Below are 9,745 nucleotides of genomic sequence, written 5' to 3' on the forward strand. Positions count from 1 at the left end.
CGCTCCGCCCTCTCCCGGGGTTCTCTCGGGGCGCCCGGTTTCCCTTTCTCTAAGTGGGCTCTGTTGCTGAGACCGAAGAGCCGGCCAGTCAGAGCCTCGGCAAAGTGGCCCCCACGCTGCGAACCGCCGCCAGGGGCCTTGGCGCCCGCATTAGAGTGGAAGTTGTGCGGCAGGCAAATTTGGGCTCCAGCAGGGCCGCGCTGGCTGCGCGGAGCGGGGGCGGGAGAGGAAAAGTGGGAGACGACTGCCTCTGCAGGCCGAGCACGCTCCACTGCAGGCAGCGGCGCGACTCGCTCGCTCGCTCGCACGCTCTCTCTCTCACTTTTTTTTTTTTTTTTTTAACTCTGAAAAAAAAGATGTATCAGAAAAACAACCAGAGGGGGAAAAGGGGAGCGCGTGCTCCAGGCCGCCCGGGCCGCGCCTCCCGCAGCAGTCGGGGGTCGTGGGGGCACCCACCCTCTCAGCTGCGCTTTCTGTAGGGGGCACTGCAGGGTTGTGGTTCTCAGGTGGAAAAGTTCGCAGAAAACTTTGACTGCCCCCGCGAAATAAAGCCCACTTTGTCGTCTCACTGTGCCCGCCTGCCGGTGCCCGCCCAGCCGGATTCCAGGGCTCCGCGGGGCCCGAGCGCGGTGACGCAGGCAGGCGACGGCCAGGAGGGCGGGGGTCGCTAGCCGGGCCAGGCCCGGGGTGGAGCGGCCTCGCTGTTGCGTACGTTGACAACTTTCTCCCGCACGCGCAGGTGTCCCTAGCCTTCCCGCGGGTGAGGAGACCCGCAGCCAGCTTCCGCAGCTTCCGTCGGCCTGCAGGGAACGCGCGGGAACCGGAGTTTTTCCTCTAAAGGAGACTGTTTCTGTGCGTTCTTCGTGTAACTAAAAATTATGTAACAAGTATCTTTGAGGCAAATAACACAATGCATAAAAGAAAACCGAGAGTGCCAGCGATCAGGGTTGAGCGCATCGATGGCCAGGACAGGCTCCAGCCCAGCGCCGCGCGCCAGCGCTCACAGGGCGCACAAGGCACTGGCTCCCGGACCTTTAGCAAAGGTAAATCCGCCCGTGGCGCGCGGCAGTTCCTGCAGCGCCCGCCCAGCTGGAACTCGCAGGGCGTGAAGAGCCGCCCCTGCAAAGCACTGGCTTCGCAAAAGGCAAGCGGGGAGCCCTGCGTGGACTACTGGGATTAGTGGACCCCCGGGGAAATACCTGCCCATCAAGGAAGAGTTTGGTTGATTTCACCACCAAGATCTGACCCTAGTCACATGGCCAAGCCTCCTCCCTCTTCAGGGGACTGGTATTGGTAAATAACAGCTGGCCTTCTGCATGAACATCAGATTCGAGCCATGGTCCCCATTCTGCTTCATTCTCTCCAGCTCTTGTCCCCTTGCAAAGAATGGGCTTGTTTACTTGTGCCTAGAACGAGGCCTTCCTCCTACGCAGCACTGTGTTTTAGTCATCTTTGTACCCGCTGCCATCTCGTCCGGTTTGCTACAGGCTTGGGATAAATGCCTTTTAAATATGTACATGAATGAATGACAGAACCGAGATGTAGTCCCCAGACTCCCTGACCTTTACCAGTGACTCTAAGCCTGTATAGACCTTTTTTGTTAAGAAGGTTGGGGTGGGGGGAGAAATGTTGCGTTTTCATAATCCCTGCAATCCATGCCCTGCTTGCCTCTCTGGGGTTATTGTGAAGATCAAATAAGATAAGTGAAAACACTGTGTAAACTATCAGGTGCTGAACAAATATTACATAGGATGGTTATTCATTCATTCCCTCCATTCGGGAAGCTTAACTAAGTAATTCCTGGTATTGTGTTTCAGTAGATGGCGGTCATCCTTCCTGGTCAGTCTTAAATATTTATTGTGGGACAGTCTCGCTCGCACATTTGGGAAATCAATCAAGCTTCATTTCTTTGAGAGAAACGAACAGTGTTTGCACACATAAATAATGAAAGAGAAATCCTTTGTTCCCCCAATATCCACCTCGAGCAACCCAAGAGCCCAAGAGCAGAGAGAGGGGGAATTGTCCACAAGATAGGCATAGCACCCTGAAGGCCACATCCAGGCAAGGGGCTATGTGCATGAGATAGTGCTAAGTGAGAAAAGGGGCGCCCCTGAGTGGGTATGCACACTGTGGTCACATCCATGTACGCCCAGACCCACGTTGGACAGGAGCCGGGGAAGGATGTAAATCATTATATTTGAATGTTCCTTGGCTGTTTTATTTTCCTGTCAAGTGGCTTAAGCTTGATTTTTTTTTTAAGCATTCCCTCATGGCCAAGTATGTGTTTCCTTGGAATTGAAATCTAGGTTGATGGTTTTATATTTTAAAAGCTTTCATTGTGACTCATTCCTGGCCTGGGCTACGATTCTGTAATACTCCCCAAGCTCACAGAGCCTCCGTGTCCTGTTTCTTGGGCTTTGTACCCACTTTCTAACATTGCTAATGGATCCAAGAAGTCACTTTTGGGGACAAGTGTTTTATTGTGTGTTTGTCATTCTAATCAGTGCAGAAAGAGACCATAAACATGGACTTTTCCAAAAGAAGCCAGATGACAGGGGCAGGGGAAGGTTTTCGAATGCTAACAGGCCAGTGGTTAGACAATGACTGGGCAGTGGGAGACTCCTACCCATGGTGAGCAAGTGTCAGTGGGCCCCATACAGGCTGAACACAGAGTAAGCCCTCCAGCAATAGCCATGTGATTTATGCCACAGCAGGCTTGCTGTAGGAAGCTCAGGAGGGTGCTCCTCTTCCTCAAGGACATTGCACACTCCAAAGAGGAGGGCATGGTGGTGGGAACAATATCAGAGCACATTTTTGAGATCCTTATTCATGGCTTGGGAATCCAGATGTGTCTTCAATGTACTCTCATGTAGAAGAGGGCTTTGGATGGTCCCAAATGGACATCTTTTAACTTTGGCCTTTTGGGTGCCTGTAGAAGGAGAGATGGTTATTCTTTTATCAGAATGAGCAACAAAAGCCCCCAAGCCTGAGAAATGTCTCATTTGCCCAGAGCCGCCCCAACAAGCAGATTCAGAAGCAGGAGTTTTGTAGTCTGTCTACCAAAATAGTTCCTCAAACCTTGAGGGTTTCAACTTCAGAATGCACTTCTGTGCTGTCTTCAGCTTTGACCACCCCTCTCCCAAGCAGGGACTAGAAAGAGACATCAGTTTTGTTTTGTGTAGATCCCATTAACTTTTTACCCCAGACAATTTGAGTGTGTAAGCACAAAAATCTAGTGGTGACTGCATCTTGGTCTTGCTCAGACACAGACCTGAACTCTTACCCTCAAGAAACTGCCCAGCCCCTCCCTTTGCCCGAATTATGGTTCTCATCACGTGTGCTTTTCCAGCAGCTTCCAAACCACCAGCCGGCTCTTCCCCTCCATCCATCCTCTACCCTGCAGCCGCAGTGACCTTTCCAAAGCACAAATCTGATCATGTCACTGCCTGATGGAGGCCCCAGAACAGCTCCCTCTGGCCATAGCAGCTGATCTCCGTCAGTGCTCAGTAGAAAGCCAGGTGCTCCCCAAGCCACTCCACACTGGGCGGTTGCTAATGTGAACTGATGATGTTCTTCTCTTGGTTGGCAGACAACATTAAGCTAAATGATGGAATGGTCTCCCATCTTCAGTGTTTCTCCTTTACTCTCCTGAACCGTTGGTCCCTGCTACTTCAAGGGTGTATTAGAATACAGTATAGGACCAGCTTTGATTCATCCTAGGCACGAGCATTTCCTCAGGCTTTTCTTGGATCCACCCTTGCTGGTGTTCTGCACGCAGATGTTCCATTCTCTCCCATGGCAGACAGATGGAGGGTTGGCATCCACAGCTCTTCCCAATAGGCCTCACCCCTGTGGATTGCTTTCTCTCCAGGATGTGGCTCAAAGACCCTTCTCTGCAAGGGTGTGCCCTTCCCTTTCTGCTTGGGGAACACTTCTTTCCAGACTTAGTGCCACCCCCCGAAAAAAAATGTCTGTGGAATGCATGGACTGATAGGTCGAGAGCTGAGATTGGATATATTAAGTACCAGAGGACACTGGACAGACAAGACTTGAAGTGGGTGGCATGGACAGAGAGTGGTTCTGTCACCCTCTCAGTGTGGTTCTTCAACCACACCAGGATTCTTGCTGTTTAGGAGTCCACCTTAGCACTCACTGCCTCTTCCTTCCTGGGGTCTTCATGGGGTTCCTTATCACCACTCAGGTCCACTCTATGTAAGGCAGGCCCCTACCTTGCTCAGTATACAGAGGGGACTCTGTTGTTCCAAGGCCCATGCTTGGTCAACCTTGAGATTCAAGTAATGTCTAACATTCTGGCTTTCTGTCTCTGAGGCCAAGAAAGAGGCCTCTTTGGTAATAACACATGCCAGCAGGCATATCTGCATTCTCCCTTTTTGCTTTTTTTTCCAGGATGATGTTGACACATATGTACTCAAATAAATCAGCCTCCCATCTTAACCATCTCCCTTGGCAGGAACACTAAGTTGCTGTGCCAAGCCAGGGCTGGCCAGTATGACCCAACCCTTGAAATATAAAGGAAATCGTTGTGTTTTCATGCTAGCAGTTATTGACATGAGGCCAGCTCCTCAGTTTCTAGGTTTTTTTTCCCATGGCCATAACCGCTGACCTGCTCATGGTAATTTGTGTGATCCTCCAGTCCAGGGCTGGACTCTAGCCTTCTCCAGATGCTACTTTGTCACCAGAAGCCGCTCATTAGTCACATGGACATGCGCGGGTCAGGACACCTTTAGTTGCAAATGACAGAACTCAAATTAAATTGGCTTAAGTTTAAAAGCTAATGCTTTGGCACAAGTAAATAAAGAAATCTAGGCATGGCAGGATCCAGAGAGTCAACAGTACCAACAAGTCTGCCTCATCTCTTCCTGTTTGGGTTGGATTCCTCCTCAGGCCGACTCTCAGGTAGGTATGAGGAAGTGCCACGCTGGCATCACACACAGTAGCACCTTGCAGGAAGAGTGCTTCTCCTGCCCAATGGTTTCAACAGAAGTCCTAGAATTGACTCTCATTGCCCTGTCTTGGGTCACATCCCTGTCCCTGCCCCCTAAACTGTCACCAGAAAGGATTGACCAACAGACTGGTCAGGTCTTGGTTACATGGCCATTCAGCACTCAGGTCAGCAAGGGTCCAGCATCAGATCTACTCTGACAATATGAACCACAGCTGGCTTTTTCTGAAATTAGGGTGTTACAGCCCAGAAAGGGCTGTTGGTTGTTCAAATGCAACAGATTTCTGCCTCCAGCCAGTGCTCAATCTACCCTGTCCTCTGCACATTGCCATAGGTCTCTCCTTAAAATGTATCACCCTGGCTTCCAGAACTTTGTTTGTATCTTGTTCTCCTTCTGGATCTCGGTAGCTCACCCACCAAATGCTGACTTTATACAAGGTTTTATCCCAGCTATTTTGCTGTTACCTACCATGATTTCAGGGACCACCTGCCTCTGGCCTTCCCCTCCAAACTCCATCCTCAACCCTCACCTTCTCTCTGTGGACCTTGAGCTTCCAGCTAGCTGCCTGCACAGAGCTGCCTGGTTGTCCTGCATGTCCAGCATGAGCCACTGGATTCTGACCCAAGTGTGCTCCCCTCCTCAGTTCCTGATTGGTCACAGTGGTCCCCTAAGTGGAGCCTTCAGGACCATCTGTGGTCTTCAGTCCTCTTGGCTCCTGCTACCTGCTGACATCCATGACCAGATTGCAAAGGATTCTGCACTCTCACTGTGGCCCACGTCCTCTCCTGCTCCTCCTCACTGTCACTGCATGGCTCTTGTCACCTCTGTGGACCAGCTAGCTGGTCTCCACGTCTCCAGAGTCAGCTCCTGGCTCAGGAGGAGCTCTAAACCGTCACCTTTCTGAAAAGGTCACTATTGGTACACTCTGCTGAGAAAAGGTCTGCCTTGTCTCCCAGCTGTCTCCTGGGAGAAACTGGCCCAGGATTCACCTCCATAAGCTGGAATACACTCCCCCACAGTCCCCTGCCCAGCCCACCTCTGCCACCATAGCCCTTCCCCAGAGAAGCCGCTGGCCTTGGGGGGTTATCCTGGATTCCCTGACAAGCCCTTCCCACCCTCAGCCATGGCAGCACCTTTCCTTGGAGCACCTGTGTGGTGATCCCACCTGGACCTGTGTGTTGCTCTACTTTCTCTTCCCCAGCTGGGGAGCTGGTGGGGGCAGGCGTGTTGGTGAGAGTGGGCCTGCCCCCTAACCAGGAGCCATCCCTGAGCTCAAAGGCCTGGAGGGGTCTTGGGTTAATAAGAGGGTTGTGGACACCCAGGGCAGTAATTCTGACTTTGTGTCCCCTCTTGGCTAGTTCCCCCTCCCTTCAAAAGGCCAACTCCTCCTTAGCTGATGTCTAAGTCAGTTTGCACCTCCAGGTGAGATTGTCGGTGAAAAGCATGTCTCTGGTTCCTTCTTTCCCTTTTTTCCTTCCTAAGTTCAGTTCTAAACTTCGGTCAGTGTTTCCTTTGGCTCCGTCAGATATGACCTACCCACTCCACCTAAGGGGCTCCACAGCATGCTTCCGGTCTTTTTGATGGAAATGAAAGTTGATTGAGCCGGACTGTGTCCAGTCTTGTCAGGAAACACAGCTGGCTATGGGGTCTGGGTGCTCTGTTTCCTCTGGGAAGCAGTGGTTCCAGAATCTGGGGAGGTAAGTCACACGCCGGGTGTCTTCTGAAGGAGTGACTTCCTGGGGGAGATGCTTCAGTCTAGGAATCAGGGTGACAGGACATGATGTGACTGGGAGTCACTTGCTGAAATCCCAGACTAAGGGAGCAGGGCAAGAGAAAAGACTCCGTGAGTTCCCTATGTGACACATCTCCCACCATAGCAGTTAGCAGGACGGTGACTTTTAAGCCCTTGCTGATTCCCTGGGGACAATATCCAGCAGCCAATGACAGAAGCATCAAACAAGCCCCACATGGTGGGAGACACTAGCGCTGAGAAAGATGCTCTGCTCTCAGAGAACGTGCGTCTAGCCGGGACACAAACCAACAGATGGAAAACAATCAGTGAGCAATGGGGCTTGAAGAAATATGCCCAAGTGCCTACAGAGGCGGCGGCAGTCCAGAGAGGGAGAGGCGGTGTCTCAGGGAACGCTGCCTTCGTGGAGCTGTGAGGAAGACCTGTGCCTTGAAGGACAGGAAAAGGAGGGAGGGACCCCAGACTGGGACAGTGTAGCAAAGCTGGAGAAGCAGGACTCTGAAGAAAGCCGGAGGGCCAGCAAGCAGCGATGCCTCTGGAGGGGAGGGTGGTGTGTAAAGTAAGCGTGTGGGATTTGGAGCCTTGAAGAAGAGATCAGCATCTTAAGTCTGTTGTTCTTCGGATACACAGACATCTGTTGAGTTCCCACTGTGCGTCAGGTACTGCAAATTGTCTTGGTGACTCAGATGAACTTTAGGACACAGGGATAGCAGACACATCAATATCTTATGGCGAGTCTAGGTACAGTGTGCCTGGAAGCCAAAGAAAGGCAGCCAACCTGTGTGAGTCAGGTTTCTGTCACTGTGACGAAACACCTGAAACCATCAACTCATAAGGAGGAAAAGGCTGATTTTGGTTCACAATTTCACGGTTGGTTGGCTCCTGCTTTGGGCCTGGGGCGAGGCAGCACATCATGGTGAGAGCACATGGTGAAGCAGAGCCACTGCCCTCATAGCAGCTGGGACCAAAGACAGAAAGAGCAGGGGCCAGGGACCCAAGAGCTTCTTCCAGGACATGCCCCATAAACTTTACTTCCTTCTATTAGCCTCACCTCCTTAAGATGCCACTGCTTCCTAATAGCCTCACAGACTGATAATCAAGCCTTTGGCTTTGGAGGGTCATTTAAAATCCAAACCATAACACAACTAACTTCTAAAGATTTAGGTGAATTTCCTGGAGGAAGTGGCATCCCTACTGAACTACAAATCAGCCAGGCATAGATCTTGGCGTGTAAAAGGATCTTCACTGCAGTGCTGTTTATCTCCATGAAAACGGAAGCCATCTAAACATCCAACTGAAAGCAACCAGTCAAACAAATTGTGGCCCATGCCTGTGGAATCCCATGCAGCTATTAAAAAAAATAAATCATTCTATATATTTTAATTTGGAAAGATATCCAAGATACAGTGTTAAAAGGAAAAAAACCCACAAAATCCAGAATTTCACATAAGGATGTAAAAAATATATATTTTATTGGTATGTGATTAGGCCATCTCTGAAAAGAGACATAAGGAATGCAGTATAATAGCTGTTTCTTCAGTGAAGGGAGCTGGGAGGGAAGGATGGACAAGGCCGTGACTCAGCCTTCGCGTGAAATGGCTTCCAGAGGTGTTGTGCAAGGCTGGAGTCTTTCAAGGTGCTAAGGGTTCCTGTGGGGAGGTGGTGGCAAGGCTCAGGGTTCTGGACTAAGGGGTCAGCCCCAATGGGCCTGGGCTGTTTTGGGAGGGAGGTAGGGACTTGGAATAAGGATGAGGGGCAGCAGAGGCTGGATTTCACAGAGATGGATGTGCCAGTCTCAGGAGGTCCTGCTGGATCCCAGAGCCACCCCAACACTCCATCAATCCTGGCTGCTGTGGACCTGAGATGACGGCTGGGGAATGTGCTCACTTGGCCAGCCCGGCTGCATTTCTTGGAATTCTCTTTCTTGTGTATTTACAGTTCGGATGGGCCTCAAGGGAGCTTCTTGCAAGATGCAGAAGGCAAGGGAGACAGCAGCCATTTTTTGTGGCTGACACAATTGCTGCTGATCTGCTGACCTGGCTTCGTTGGTGTGAGGCAGCCTGAAGCTCTGCCTGCACCTGGGCCCGGCACCCCTCCTGCTGTCTGACTCCTGGCCAGGTGCATGTGCTCAGCTCTATGACGGTGGGCTCAGTGCTCACAGTGCTAGGTGCCCTTGCCACTGTGGTCAGGGGCATCAGTAATAGCCACAGAGTCCAGCGTGTGGTCCTGGAGCTCCAGCTAATGCATTCCTCCTGACAGTCCTGGGAACCTCAGGCCCCAGCAGCAGCCTCGAGGTTACTCCTTAAGGAGGTCCCTACACAGCTCCACAGATGTCTCAGCCAGTGTCCCTGCCACAGCCCCTCACATATTCACACCCACGGAGCTCCTGATTCTGCCTTTCTGGTGGATAGGCCCGTCGTAGGCCAGGTGCTGTTCCTGATTCTGAGAAGACAATGTCAAAACCAATGCCTTCCCACCCTTCATTTTCTAAGAGAAGGATCCAGAAGGCAAGCCACAGATACTGTGGTCTCTGAGAGGGATAAGTCCCGGAGGACAGGAAAGAACAGACAGCTTTGACAGGCGTGGGGTGGAGGGGTAGTTCAGGGAGGCCTCTCAGAGCCAGTGACATCATGCCCCAAAGGGCCGTGGGGCACAGCCATGGAAGAGCCTTGGATAGAGAGTGCTGTGAGGGCAAAGCCCCATGGTGGCCTGGACCCAGAGTCTTTGAGGAGCAGAAAGGAGCCAGGTAGGCAGGAGGAGATCAGAGGAGGGAGAGCTGCAGGCCAAGCTGAGGACCAAAGGCTGGCTCTGATCTTATTGGGCTTCGATGCCAAAGTGGGCCTGGATTCAATTCTCAGAGCATCCTGGAGTTCAGGCATCTTTCAAAGTTGGCCAGTTGGAAGACCACACGCGGTTTTCCTTTGAGCACCATGGATACAACACAGTCTTGTGTGTGCTCTCTTGAGAGAATGACTCCAAATGGAGGTGCAGTGTGAAGCTTCCATCTTAAAGGGTAGGATTCCCAGGCAGA

Source organism: Marmota monax, unplaced genomic scaffold, assembly GCF_021218885.2.
Source record: "Marmota monax isolate L192 unplaced genomic scaffold, Marmota_monax_Labrador192_F-V1.1 WCK01_AAM20220418_F8-fsc00014, whole genome shotgun sequence".
NCBI lineage: Eukaryota > Metazoa > Chordata > Mammalia > Rodentia > Sciuridae > Marmota > Marmota monax.